Below are 15,511 nucleotides of genomic sequence, written 5' to 3'. Positions count from 1 at the left end.
GGGGACCAAACTGAAAAATTTCAGCAGATAACTGCCTATAAAGGATACTTATTTTTGTTTTTTGGGGGGGAGGGGGGATTTTCAGCTTAACAACAAAATAAAAAAAACTCAGAGGAAAAGCACTTCCTATTACAAATTTTCATTTTGTCAAAAACCCAATTTTGCATTGGGAGGGGGGAACGTTTTGACAGAATTTTTGACCACCCCTACTGTATATGGCTTCTTAGGTGAATTTTTTTTCCAGCGGTTTGGGGTGGATGGCGGGGGGGATCAGTTCTTGGATGTTTTGTCACTTGGCCTTGGGGCAGGGTCTCATGATGATCATCTTCCTGCTCCCACTGAAGTCAATCTGCAGTTTATCAGACTGGGCATCTCAAGTGCAGAATGCAATATCTCATAGTCTATTGCTTAAATATTACTTTGTGTGGACAGATGGCAGAATAATCGTATCCTCACTCATTTATTCTCATTGTCATTATTTCACCAATATACGGGGACTGAGCATTCTCAACCACTGCTTCATGTCTTGAACTTGAATTTCGACCCCGTCAGGAAAAGGAAGGATTTGAATTCGCAGCTTCGAAACACAACCAACACAAACAAGCTCCATAATATGTTACAGTCAGCCAATATCAGCAACACATACAGTTTTAGACATGTGAAGTCTGATATGCATGAAGTCCTGCTGCATTTGTAAAAGCACCTGAGTTGCTCATTTCTCAAAAGCCAACTGAGTTGTTTTTTCTATGTGAAACTTCAACAGATCCTGGGTATCAAAAGCACAGACAGTGAATGATTATTTAATAGGGTTACACATTAAACCATGTGTACTTCCACAGCTTGTCAGAGCAATTAGAATCACAAGTGAGATGGCTGGAGACCCCTCCAGTCCTACAATGAAGTTGGCATGATGCTCAGGAGTGTGGAGGTAAGGCTCCTCGGGGAGTCTCTTTAGGAATGTAGATGGATGTTCAGAGTTGCAGTGGAGTTGCACACATTATTTATGCTGCTACCAGGGGAATAATGCGGTCACTAATATGTGCTAGGGTAGAGTTAGTAACTTTTTAAAGGTTGTGTCTTCACTGCTAACAAAGGTGTTACCTCAGGATAACTAATCCACATGAGCTATCCTGAGGTAAAAACACAATGAAGGCAAGGGACTTCAGTTTTACTGTGAGGTGAACCAGATGAGGTCAGCTCTAAACTCTCACTTGAGTAAAGCCTCACAGTAAAACCAAAGTCCCGTGCTTTCACTGTGTTTTATCCCTCAGGATAGCGCAAGTACATTTGTTACCCTGAGGTAACGTACCCTCTTTAGCAGTGAAGAAAAAGCTTATGGTAATTAAACCACAGGCTCAAGGTAGGCCCAGCAGGAACTGAGGCCCCAGTTCAGGGAAGCGTTTCTATTCAGGAAGGGCGCTTAGCTTTAAGCTTTGCTTAGTCCCAGTGAATTCATGAGGGCAGTATAAGAATTTGAATAGACTTGACTAGACTACTCTCCTCTGCTTTGAGTCCGATATAGCAATAATCTTTACACGCAGCTGAAAACTGGCTTTCTATCCACTTGTGTGTGTCACTCTTGTGTACTCACTTTCAGGCACCTATCTCACTACTTTTCTCTTCCAAATTGTTTGGTCCTTGTAAGCCCATCAAATGCAGGCACCTCCCACTGCAGGCTCTAGGAGTTCTGTGCAGGGGAGTCTTTGTGGGGCCATTGAAAACACTGAAGGTCTGTTACAAACAGTGGCCAAACATGAGCTTTGAAACTTACCTTGTGACACTTTAACCAGGTTTTTCCTCAGTCTTCCAAGTTAACTGTCTAGAACAGGGAATGTATTAGTGTGGGCATTGTATGAGCATGCTGATTTATTACTTAGCTGATATTAGAACAAAGGTTCATAAATGGTGACCTATGGTTTTATTTATTTGTGTGACAGTAGTGAACCATATAATGTACATACACCTCACAGTATTCCTATCCCATTACTTCATAAAGTGGAAACTGAGTTAGAGAATGGAGAGGATGGGCATAACTGAGAAACACTCTGAGCCAACATCATGGTGTGCCCTAATGGTACCAGATATAAAGAAGAATGGAAAAGTACGAATCTGTGCAGATCTTAACAGACTTAATGAAGTAGTTGTGAGAAAAATGTATCCTCCCAACACTGGATGACTTCCTCCACAAAGTGAAAGGAGCTACAGTATTCTCCAAACTGGATGTCTCGAACAGATTCTGGCAATTCCTTTAGCCAAAGAAAACGTTAAATTGACTACATTTATCATACCTTTGGGGAGATTCTGCTTTGATGATTACCTTTTGGGATTACCAGTGCACCTGAAATTTTCCCCCAAAAGATGGCAGAATTGTTAAAGAACACAAATGGAGTTGTGGTTTTCATGGACAATATTCTGATATGTGGATATTTGATGGAAGAACATTACATGGTGTCAGAAGTAAACTAATAACAGAAGGGACAAAGCAACAAAGATTGCAAGATCTAATCAGGTTGACGCTCTTCAATGCCCCAGAGAATGTGAGCTTTGACAAACCTTTAGAATGGACAGACTGAAAATAGGATTTTGCAAGATTTCACATTGCTACAAAGCTCCACAAAGAAACTGCAGATATACAGGTATCTTTAATTTATGCTATGGGAAAGCAGGCAGAGCATACCTTTAGAACATTTGACTGTACTGAAGACAGTTACAAAGATGACTGTGAAAGGGTTCTTGCTATGTTCGATGCATACTTTATAATGCAGAAGTATGTGGTTTATGGCAGAGGATGTTTCCACCAGAGACTTCAAGAACCAGGGGAAAATGTTGAATGTTTTATAAGAGTGCTGCATACATTGGCTGAAAACTGATTTGGGGGAATGCAAACCCCCCCCCCCAAATATCAGACAGGCTGGTTACTGGGGTTAACAGATAACCCCCTTTCATAGAATCATAGAATATAAGGGTTGGAAGGGACCCCAGAAGGTCATCTAGTCCAATCCCCTGCTCGAAGCAGGACCAATTCCCAGTTAAATCATCCCAGCCAGGGCTTTGTCAAGCCTGACCTTAAAAACCTCTAAGGAAGGAGATTCTACCACCTCCCCAGGTAACGCATTCCAGTGTTTCACCACCCTCATAGTGAAAAAGTTTTTCCTAATATCCAATCTAAACCTCCCCCACTGCAACTTGAGACCATTACTCCTCGTTCTGTCATCTGCTACCATTGAGAACAGTCTAGAGCCATCCTCTTTGGAACCCCCTTTCAGGTAGTTGAAAGCAGCTATCAAATGGTAGTTGAAAGCAGCTATCAAATGGCAAATTTCATGGCGGCTGTAATCGAAGAGAGACTTAACCCTGGCCACAGCTATCTGGAGAGCAAAGCAGTCTGAGCTGTTGAAACAGCAAAACCAAGAGCAACTTGACAGACTCGAAAAACCAGAAACTAGCTTAGAAACTGTAAATGGATACCTGAGGGTTAAAAGTCATTACCATAAAACCCCAGAGGCAAGGAGAGAGAGCTCCTAGGCTAAAAGGTACAAAGTCCAGCCTACATGCACAAAGTATAGAAAAAAATCATATTGTAAGAGATGATGCATGTCTGGCTAGAGGCACACAGTGTAATAAATGCATGAACTATGGACACGGTGCAGCTCTTTGCTGCACCAAAGCATCCAGGGAGCTGCCTTGTATTACAGGCAATCAAGAGCCATTGTTTCTGGGGTCTATCATTTGTGATGACATAGAGCCTTCCTGGAGAGTGAAATTTAATATTCATGAAAAGACTACTGACTTTAAATGCTTGTTGACCCCCTCAAAGAATTCTAGTAGATTGGTGAAGCATGATTTCCCTTTACTAAAATCATGTTGACTCTTCCTCAACAAATTATGTTCATCTATATGTCTGACAATATTGTTCTTTATTATAGTTTCAACCAGTTTGCCTGGTACTGAAGTCAGGTTTACAGGCCTGTAATTGCCCGGATCACCTCTGGATCACCCTTTTAAAAAATTGGCGTCACATTAGCTATCCTCCAGTCATCTGGTACAGAAGCTGATTTAACTCTTGGGTGAATCCCATCTGGTCCTGGTGACTTATTGCTGTTTAATTTATCAATTTGTTCCAGAACCACCTCTAATGATACCACAGTCTGGGACAGTTCCCCAGATCTGACACCTAAAAAGAGTGGCTCAGGTTTGGGAATCTCCCTCACGTCCTCAGCCATGAAGACCAATGCAAAGAATTCATTTAGTTTCTCCAGAATGGCCTTATCATCCTTGAGTACTCCTTTAGCACCTTGATCGTCCAGTGGCCTCACTGGTTGTTTAGCAGGCTTCCTGCTTCTGATGTACTTAAAAAAAAATCGCTATTACTTGTTGAGTCTTTGGCTAACTATTCCTCAAATTCTTTTTTGGCCTTCCTAATTGTATTTTTATACTTCATTTGCCAGTGTTTGTGCTCCTTTCTATTTTCCTCACTAGGATTTAACTTCCACTTTTTAAAGGATGCTTTTTTTCCTCTCACTGCTTCTTTTACTTCATTGTTTCACCACGGTGGCTCTTCTTTGGTTCTCTTACTATGTTTTTTAATTTGGGGCATACATTTAAGGTGAACCTCTATTATGGTGTCTTTAAAAAGTTTCCACAACTTACAAACACAAAAGCTATGCATTCAGAGTGCATGTGATCAAAGGATCAAAGACCAACAACCTTCTCAGCACAGTGTGGCCACCATAATGGGCCTAGTGAGAAAGGTGGAAGAACCTTTGGAGGATTTGATGATACTGGACTTCTGAAAGGAGATCCAATACAAATCAACTTAAGAGACCATGCTGAACCATACAATACACAAACCCCCTACCAGACAGACTTTGGAAGAGACTAGCTGCAGATTTATGCAAATTCAGAGGACATCATTACCTGGTTGTCGTGAACTATTTTTCCAGGTATATAGAAATAGTGTACTTGAAAGACATAACATGTCATAGTGTTATTGAGGCACTGAAGTGCACTTTTGCTCACTTCCATATTCCAGAACAATTAGTGACTGACAACAACCCACAACTTATTGCAGCAAAATTTAAGTAATTCTGAATGAAATATGGTTTTGGTCATATTACTAGCAGCCCACATTACCCACAAGTGAATGGATAGGCAGAGAGAGCTGTATAGACAGCCAAGAAAATCCTGCAGGGGGAAGATCCATTCCTTGCTCTTCTGAGTTAGATCAACACCAGTAGCAGCTACTGGATATAGTCCAGCACAACTCCTGATGGGAAGACAACTCAGATGCTTTTCCAAAGTTGGAACAGTAATTCCATCTCCAAAGTGGCCAGACATGAAGAGAGTAGCCAAATAACATACAAAGGCAAAAACAGGCTACAAACACTTTTGCAACAGAGGACATCCAGTTAGAAAACTGCTGGGTCTAGAACCTGGTGACCATGTTCGTATCCGACAGGATGGAAGAAAAAGGGTTGACAACTCCAGCAGTCATAAAGAAAAAGATCTCAGTGCGCAGATCATATGTGATAGAGACCAACAATGGAAAGCTCAACAGAAACCATCGACATCTACAGTTTGTTCCTCAGACAGAACAATCAACAGAGCATTAAAGGATCGTATGATGAACACATCTTGTGCGTATAAGCAAGCTCTGTGACCAGCCCACTTCTGGTACAGAAGAACATGACAAGTCGCACCTCGAGTGCCCAACAAACTAAGATCAAGGTCTCTTTGTGCTAAGTACTGCCTGGAAACATCATAAAAGCCAGTCCCTACCTGCCCCAAAGAACTTACCCTTTAAAAGACAAGACACGAGTGATGGAGAGAAAGGGTTGGCAGTGGACTACAGAGCACTTGCTGAGTTGCTCAAAGCTGGCTGGTCTCATGATGCTCGCTTTCCCTGTTTCCAATGGGTAAATTTCATTAAAAGGCAGCTGTAAATACATTAAATACTTTCCTAATACTACTATTCCATGTGATCAGCTGCCAGTGTTGCCACAGGGAAGCTGATCAAGAATGTGAGAGGAGATGATCCGTACAATTGTGAATAAGAGGGGAGGTATGCACTGGATTATCTCTCTATTAAGTGACCCACCCTATGAAACAGATTGAGGACCACTGTATTAGAAGACTTTGCCCTGGAAAGTGTTAGATGGAGCATTTGTCTGTTGGTTACTACTCATTGATTACTTAAGAGCAAAAGCTTGGCTCTGGGTCTTTGCTGAGCAAATTATGTCATTCTTGTTCACAAAAAAGAAGAGCTTACAGTACAGCTTCTAAATTAAAGCTGGTGGTTCAAAATTAAAAGCAGACGGGGCAGATGTGCCTAAAAGAAATTTATATCCACATCTTTTGGGAATCAGCTAATAGTTCTGCCAGGACTTTAAATCAGCTTTTCCTGTGTAGGCCTTAGTTGCACCACACCTATCTAAGCCACACTGAATGATGTGGAATTGAAATGTTACCAGATATTTCCTTCACTTTGCCACGTGAAAAATGAAGGAAAATGTTGTTGAAGCCCAGAATTCCAGGGCTCCAACAACCATTTAATATTACTCAAGATTTTACAGTGAAGGGGAGGGTGGGGAGTCCAAGTGACCATCACCAGCTTAATATGCAGACATGTAAAATACTAACAATTTGATTAGAACCATATGAAGCTGTAACATCCACTGTTACTGGCCGTTATTGCACAGATATTGCAAGAGGATAACCATAGATTTTTGTATCCCCCTCAGCTACATTACAGTGCTTCTCTATTGTTTTGTACTAAATCTTTACGAGAGTGGGCCCCAAAAATGAAGGGAGCAGGGAAAAACTGTTTTCTGGGAAATTTTTTAATTTGCGTGTTTCCTTTTTTTAGGGTTCAAAATTGAGCCACTTTCTGTCTGACGCAAAAGGCTGTGACATTTTAATCAATATTTTAGTCAGTCATATTCAATATTCAATCATTTGGAATATAACTTTGATTTTAAAATATTGATAATGTCATTGCAAAAATTGAAAATTTATGAGGTGAACAGTTTTTGCAAAAAGTTCCATTTTCCATAAGGCTTTTTTTTTTTTTAAACTGTCTCTGAACTTTACTGGGAACCATGGGGTGGGGGAAGGGTCCAATGTGAAATAAACATTTATCTTATGACTTTAGCCATTTTACTCAGGACTGGTGAAGCCATGAATGGGATATTCAAAATGAGTGCAAATAAGAATTTTTATACCATCCTCCAGGTGAACATATTTTGTGCATCTATCCCATGTTACATAAAAATTGCCATGCAACTGGTTTTAGAGGGGTTTTCTAAATGTGTTTTTTGTTTTAAGTATCATTCCTATAAAGCCAGGTACATCACTTCACAAGTCAGGGCTCAGAAGGGGAAGAAAGTAAGAAATTTAAAACATATCTGAAAAATAGCATAAAATAGCTTCTTTATATAATACAAATATCACACCTTTAAAGCCAGTTTGCTTGGAGCCAAACTGGCATTCTCCCTTTTCTAATAATATAAAGTTTGATAAAGTTTCTAGCCCTGCTGTTTCATGAGAATGTACATAATAAATCTGTTAGTGGTTCAGGAGGGAAACTAAATCCCATTGTGGGCATCCGAACAGTGCAATTTTGGGGACGGGATTTTTTTTAATAGAATGGAAAAAATGAAATATTTCTCACTTTTTTTTTTCATTTTTATTTTTTAAAAGGTAGCTGTTTGAATCAGCTAATGGGCTTGTGATGTTGGAAATGGCCCTGGGAGAGTGGGATTTGTGGGCAGAATACAGGTGGAGTGGGAAGAAGTGCATGTTAAATACAATTATATCACAGGGTATTAGTTTCTCATATGGCTGTCACCATCACAGCTGTGGTATGCGTGTGTGTCTCTCCGCTATAACATCTCTCTCTATCTTTAGCTAGACTCTAGGCACAGGGAGCTCCTACCCCAACCCCTGGCACTATTCGTGACAGGGTGGGTCCTGGCCTCTGTCCTACCTTCTCTGCTTAACAGCTTGCTGCACGTGAGGGAGCACGGGCTGCAGGAGAGCATGCTCCTGCCAGTGTCTTTGAAGGCAATCTGTCTTCTCCTGGTCTCTACAGGCACAATGCCTCTAGCCAGCAGCGCTTGTGTGGTGCATCACCTCCCCCAACCCAGCTCACCTTTGGCTCTAAGAGTCATAAAGGAGACCACAGCACCAGGCAGATTCTAGCCAATCTAGTAATGGGGCTAGAAGGAACAGTAAACGTGGATTTGTGCAGAACAGATCATGCCAAACCCACCCAATTTCCTGCTTTGATAGGGTCACTGGCATTGTGGATAGGGAGGAAGCAGTAGACATGATATATCTTGATTTTTAGTAAGGGTTTTGATACAGTCCCACATGACATTCTCAGAAGCAAACTGGGGACATGTGTTCTAGATGAAATTACGATAAGATGGTTGTTCAGCGTGTTGAAAGACTGCATTCAAAGAAGAGTGTGCTGTCAAACTGGGCAAGTTTATCTAGTGGAGTCCCTCCGAGGTCTGTCCTGGGTTTGGTATGAGTTGATATTTTCATTAGTGACTTGAATAATGGAGTGGTGAATATGCTTAAAAAAAATTGTGGATGACACTAAGCTGGGAGGGCTTGCAAATACGATCGAGAACAGGATTAGACTTCAAAATGACCACGACAAATTGGAGCATTGGACCTATTAACACTTATGACATCTCTCTGTTATTCTCCTTTGCATTTTGCCCAAATGCACGTTCCGGAAAGCAGTGGAAGTAGCCTCAAAATAGACTTTTTAAGAAATTTCTGCTGAGGTGCCCCTGCCTTGTGCAAAGACTCACTTGGCCTAACTGGAAGTTATATTACTGCCTCGTTGTGCCACTCTGGCAGCATAAAGTGGGGGAAATCAGCTTCCTGAGACTATCCCCAGTGCTGTGGGCCTCCCTAGCTGATGTGAACCTCGCATAAAGGCCTTACACAGGCCCTGCTCCCAGCCCCCAATATGTGGGGCATTCAGGGGCAAGCTATGGGTTGGGTCGGGGTCATGTCCAGAATTCACTACAGCAGTTGTCTATTTCCTAGGGGGCATGGGAAGCAGCGTATAAATCAGAGAAATCCTGAGGCTGCTCTAACTGACCCCTAGAGGCAGGCTGTCCCTTGCCAGGCCCCAGGATATATGGGGTTCAAATATGACTTAAAACCACCTTAACCCTCCCCTCCACATCCCTGCCCAAAGCACAGTACTGGGGTGTCTGAGAATTTAGTGTGGTATTTTCAGGAGTCAGGTGGAGCCAGTAGGTGGGAAGGTGATCTTAGCAAGGAAAGTTTCCTCTGAAAACACAGGACCCCATATCCCTCCTAGCAGCTTTAGCTGTTTTCTGATAATATTAGTCTCTTTGGTCTTCTGGGAGTGCCCCCACCATCATTAATCAAAGCCTCACGTTGCTTACTAGTCCTGAAGTATCCTTGCTGCATCATCAATCATAAAAGCAGCAAAGGGTGTGCTTTGGGTAGCTAAATAGAGCGAGAGACAGCACAAAAAAGAAAGAAAGAAAAGGGGCTTAATTATCCAGGGGTCTTTGGTCTATCAGTCACATTGGAAACATCTCTACAGCTTTATTTTGGCTGCATCTCCTTTTAAATCCTTGTAAACAGCAGTTAAGCCAGCAACCTTCATTCTGCTGCTCAGGGTACCCCACTGCTTTTCAAGCTATTATTTTAATAAGGCTTATTTTACAATTAAGGCACCATGGGCTTTAAATTACATATAAAATAAAATGTGGAAATTGAAGCATTAAGTGTGTGGCTGCCTTCAGAGACTCAGCAGCTTTGTATTAAGCTGCTGCCTGCACGGACATGGGTAGCGACAGAAGGCTATGGTTTTGGGCCACTATGTAATACAAGCAATAACAACCCCATTCCCCTTTCTCCTGTGGGAATGCCCCACACTGTGTTTCTCTGAGGGATGACAACACATGCTTCTAGGTTGCTGTCTGGCCACTGCAACCTGCCAGCACTGTGGTGAACCCTGGAATGCCCTAAAGCCCTCTGGCCTGGACAGTGGACGCAAGCTCAGGTTCCGTCTGTGGGCTCTGATTAGCCCTCTTCATAGCTCCTTAGTTGTGTCTTGGCACCAACTCCTCCTCAGCCTCATAAAGCTCAGTGGTTTAGGTTAAGCGCGTTGCCATTTCTGTGGTCTGCTGCGATATGGGGAATGACTCTCACTCCAGATGGTTGTAAAGGTTAACAAGGAATTTATGCAGAGCGATATACAAATCAGACTGTATCTTCTAGGTGGAAACAACAAACCACCGGCATAAATTCAGCTTTCAGAACATATGTAGCTTGGTTACTATGGGAAAACATCATCTCTGCCTCTTGCTGGGGGGAGCGTTTAGCACCTAACGTGGTGGGGGGGTTGATTTGGGAGGAGGTTGGGCTCTGCTGCAATACAAATAAATAGCAATAATTCCCTAACCTTAACATATTGCTTTCACCCCTAAGTGTGCCAGAGCCCCCTTCAATGTACTGGGATTGGGAGGGGGCAAATGTAGCATTATACCACCTTTCAGCCCCATGATCCAGGAGACAGTGTGGGGGAGTTCTCTCAAGGACACACACAGCACAAACTCTAGCAGCCACATAGAACCATCGAGTATCAGGGTTGGAAGGGACCTCAGGAGGTCATCTAGTCCAACCCCCTGCTCAAAGCAGGACCCATCCCCAACTAACAGGGCTGTTCCAACTTGCATTGTGTTATAACTGTCTCCAAGGGGCCATTGTGCAAGGGTACCAATTCCCAAATGTCCTTCTAGGACAGTTTTAAGTCCCTTTTCCACTACCAAAGCAGGCAAAGGGGACTTCTGGCAGAGGCAGGATGTGGCCCGCTGCATGTAGCCATCTATTATTCCAGAGGCACATTAATAGGAAAGGAACAAGTACGTCTATAAGGGTGCAGCCAGTTAAACAGAAACAGGTCTTTCCTTCTGAGCATCAGCACCCTCATTCCATCAGGAGATCCAGTGAAAAGATCTCCCGGGAAACAACAGCCACCTTTTGCTTTTCCAAAAGAAACTCTGGGTATAAACAGGTCCACTACAAAATTACAGCAGGCTGGGGGGAAAATCCCTACACCATCAAACAGCCAGCACGCCCCCAAAATGCCATCCTAGTGGTCAAGCCTGTCACAAGCCGGTAGGACTCTTCATGGCAATATGTCACTGATGGTCTACAGGGCCCTTATCTCACTCTTGTTTATATACAATGCACAGATCCATCCCCTGAAATGGAGTCTATGAAACCCTCACTCAGCTACCTCCGTCAAGCCTCCCAGATGCCAAGAATCTGTTTTCATTATTCTTTATCTTCCCTTGACTAATATGTCAGCTCAAGGCATTCATCTACTTCCCCACTGAGTCAAAAGCTTGCCAATTCCTCCTAGGAACAGTGGTCATGAAGGCATGGCACTTTTCTTCTTTTTAGTTATAAACAGATCAAAGGAAGATACAGTGCAGAGTTAAGAACTTCCTGTTACTGTTCTGCATGTTGCACTGACTATCTGCAAGGGAAGAGGGAAGCCGTTCAGTGTTCTCCGTTGGAGCTGGCCTCATGGCATGTTTCGCTGTGATTCTCTCTGGGGCATTACACACAAGAGGGTGGGGTCACCCTGAGAATTTAACCACAGCTAAGGATTCTGTCTTCTCTGTAATGGTGGAGAAAGGAGCAGGATGGGTGTTGTTTTACTACCTTACCCTCACATGGGTAGTGAACCTGGCGGGAAACACTCATCCCACGGAAATATAAATGTATTTGTCAATGCATGTAGTGATATGCAGTAGGAGATGAATAATGCTGCATCTCATTATCCACCAGGCTGGCTCTGTCTTTGTGACTGTTTCTCGACTTTTGTGCAATGTTTGTTCTTAATTCTCCTGGATGCTTCAACTCCTAATCTCAAGTGGTTTATTGAAATATCTATCTGCTTATTCTGGTTTAAGGATCTTTTATTTATGATTCTCCCCTTTGTTTGTTCATCATGCTGCAGAATGTAGCTGCTCAGACTTCTTGGTGAATTTTTTTTAAGCAGGGTACAGACTATTGACCTAAGGCTGTTGGATTTGTTGGCAGAGGAGCATGGGCTGTGAATAGGAGGTATTCAGTGCCAATGGCGATGTAGCTGGCAGCTCCACAAACAAATCAGAAGCGATAAAACAGTTCAATGCAAGATTTCCCCTCTCCATGTTTCCTCATGAAAAGATGAAAATAAACAGTGTTGGCAACAGGGAATACAGTGGACCCACTTCTCAGTAAATTACCACAGCTTCAATGACTTTGCCGATGTACACCACTGAGGATCTGGTCCAGTGACTACAAGTTCTGTGTTGACCCTTGGGACTTTTTCAACTGTTCTCCAACTAGCAGAGATCACATGCTGGAGTCTTCAAAAACGACCCCTCTTGACTTCCTTCCCAGTGTTTCTCCTCACCCAATGGGAAATGCAGCCACCACAGGGCCTAGTCCCCACTGAAATCAGAGGCTTAAGTGGGACTTAAATGATGCGTAGGCTTCATGCTGGCCATCAGCACAGGGGAGAATTTCACCTCCAGTCTCTGATCGGGCCACACATGCTGCTTATTACTGTACAGAGCAGGCTCACGAAAAGCCCATCTGTGCCCTGTCTGGGCTCAAAACTTCCCAGTTTAGTGTGGGACTTGTCCCAGCTCAGAGATGACTCCCTGTTCAGTCCTATAAAAGGAACATCTCCGTTGGCAGTACTGTCCTGGAGGAGGCCAGACCAGAGGCCCCTGATCCCATGTTAAAGTCTTCATCTTTTTTCCTCTGAGGGAAAGCCACTAGAAATGACTCCATAAAATTACCCAACAGTACTGGCTCTCTCCCCTGGAGCTGTAAGCTGAGTCTGCTTTCTCAGTGGCTACCATTTGATTACATAATGCAGTTACCGGGCTTGGGGCCTGCTAGGCCCAGACAAGAGTTCGGCTTTCCCTCTGCAGCATTTAAAAAAAAATCATAAATCCCGCTGGCACTGTGACCTGTGCTGCTGAGCTGTTCCATGCCAGTCCTGTCGTTAAATCATAAGCAGCAGTTTCAATATGGTAATAAAACACTGCATTTGAAATTTTACATTTCCCCATTAGCCTCCTTTCTCTCCCCCACCCCCTCCTATTACGTCATTCCTTCTCTCGTCTCCCGCCTGACATTGCTCTAACAGAAAACTTGAATCTTTGCCACCTTCCAGTTTCCCACTCTTCATTTCTTTTTGAGCCCTTCGCTGTCAGTTGCACTGTACCATGGCTTGTGCCAAGGTAATGAAGCACTACATTCCGTCCCCCAACAGCTTGAGCAATTTTTAAACCACATATGCCAAACAACACCGCCCCCATCTCCCTGCCTTCTCCCCCCACCCCTGCATGCAATTGCTGACTAGATTTTTCTCTGCAGCTTGGTAATTTGTGCACATAATGTAGATCAGAAGAGAATCCCACTTTGTATATGTTTAGCTTTCGAAAGATTCCAATTTTCAGGAGTCTACCCAAATCTTCAGATTTTTACCTGAGAGTAGTTGGCAGAATTGCTTCATCATGGGGGGTGGTCTGCAAAACGGCCTTTCAGGCAGTGGCAAAAAGGCTAACTTCATTGAAAAGCTCAGTAGGTCCTAGCTGAGGCCCTCTGCAGTTGCAAAGGAATGATAGGAGGGTGTATGTTGCCATGTCATGTATTGATTCCCTCTCCTTGCCAACCCACACATTCCTTTTCCTGAAAAACAGGGCCTGCTTCTCTACTGGTATAACTCCTCTGAAATCAGTGGAGTTGCACTCTCAGGGAATCTGGCCCCCAATATTTGATTGTTGTGAACTTTAGGGAAGGAAATGTATTCAGAAAAAAAATCTCATTTCATTGAGCAAAGGTAGCCCATCATGTAAAGTTTCCCATGCACACTGTGCAACATAGACATGGTGTGAAACTGAGCAAAGAATGCACAAGTCAGACAGCATCTAGCCCAGAAACACTAGGTCAGGAGAATCTTCTTCCAATCAAAGCTTAGCTTTAAACATTAAGGGCCTGATCCAAAGCTCACTGAAATCTGCATAAAGACTCCCATTGACGTCAGAATAAATCACCATAGCTTCAATGACCTTGCTGAGCATCTGGTCCAGTGACCAAAAGAAGCAGGGTTCTAATCAATACTATAGGTTTAGGCTATAAAGACCAGAAACTCTTAATAATACTTAACATTTGTATAGTGTGTTTATGTTCAGAGCACCATATGGATATTAATTAATTAGTCCTAACAACATGCCTGGCAGTGAGATGGGTAACTTTTATTGTCCCTGACTTACATAAGGGAAACTGAGATAGAAAGGTGAAGTGACTCACTCAAGGCCGAACAGTGAGTTGATAGGGATTAGATCCCAGAATCTAAACCTGTGCACATTCCTCCAGACCAAACTGTCTGCTGTAGCAACCCTGCTTTCTCCAGTAAAAATGCCTGTCACCACTGTTCTGTGGAACAGTTAAAGGATTGCCACATGACCTTATTCTGTGCTCCAAAGTTAATGACAGAAAAACAGCATAGGAAGGTGTCAAAGTGGTTTCTCTTTCCTAGTTTATTTCTTTTGTTGTCTGCTCTTTAGGTTTTTACTCTTGGTGTCAAATAAGCAGAGCTTTTTAATTGCTTTAATTATTTGATTTTTGTTTTCCCTGCATAAAAAAGTGTGTTAGTGATGTTTGAACAGAGGTGCACTGAGCTGGGAATAAGACTAGGGAAAGGTATTGTGAGGTTTGCCTCCCTGCCCCTGTTCCTCCTTTACACACACACACACTCTGATCTGCCAGTGATCGCAAGTCTACCTAGACCCCACCACTCTCTCTACGGATCCGTCTGCTGCAACCGCCTCAGGCCTTTCCTGAAGAGAGACTACTAATTGGGGAAAATGATGTTGTATTACGTGTGGTGATTTTGTGATGCAGACTGGTGTCTGCAGGGAGCTCAGCTGAGCCCTCCCTTCCCGCTCCCCAACTCACTACCAGCATACGATTCACTATGTGGTTTGCTGAACCTGTTTGCAAACTGCTAATACTGAGGCGGATGCTTGCAATTTGCATACGAGATGCAGAACTTTAAAGATTTGGGCTCATAGTTACAATTCTGCCTCACAATTGGTTAATGAATGAGCACATTAGTTGATATTAGATCTGGTGATGGAAATCCAGCCTTTTCAATTAACTGATGAGTTTACTTTTAAAGCCTCAAAGGCTTATTTATCCTTCAGTCCAGGCACTATTGTTATTTCAAGGGGAAAAATGCTTTGACATATAGAGCCAACTCTATTGCCTACATTTTAATCTTATATCAGCACTTTTTCCTCTATAGCAAAAGAGCATAACGAGCCGCCTATGATCAGGTTAATTACAGATGTTGGGTTACCTGCACAGAATGGGTGGGCAGGGATGGGGAAGAAAATGAATAAAGTGTGAGCGCGTCCACTCTGTCCTTTAAACAAATGTATCA

General features: G+C 43.0%; 1 long non-coding RNA gene across 2 annotated transcripts in view; it reads left to right on the top strand.

Annotated features, from left to right (window-relative positions):
* Positions 1-852: 852 nt before the first annotated feature.
* The window catches only part of LOC125641886 (uncharacterized), a 127,730-nt gene continuing 113,071 nt past the window's right edge, over positions 853-15,511 (top strand). Inside the window, exon 1 of one of the 2 annotated variants that reach the window (XR_007358183.2) lies at positions 853-928. This is a non-coding gene — a long non-coding RNA (uncharacterized LOC125641886). The remainder of the gene's footprint in view (positions 929-15,511) is intronic. The other variant, XR_012669546.1, reaches the window with a different exon arrangement.

The sequence above is a fragment of the Caretta caretta genome, chromosome 8, assembly GCF_965140235.1.
Source record: "Caretta caretta isolate rCarCar2 chromosome 8, rCarCar1.hap1, whole genome shotgun sequence".
Taxonomy (NCBI): domain Eukaryota; kingdom Metazoa; phylum Chordata; order Testudines; family Cheloniidae; genus Caretta; species Caretta caretta.
This window is presented reverse-complemented; position numbering and strand designations above follow the sequence as displayed.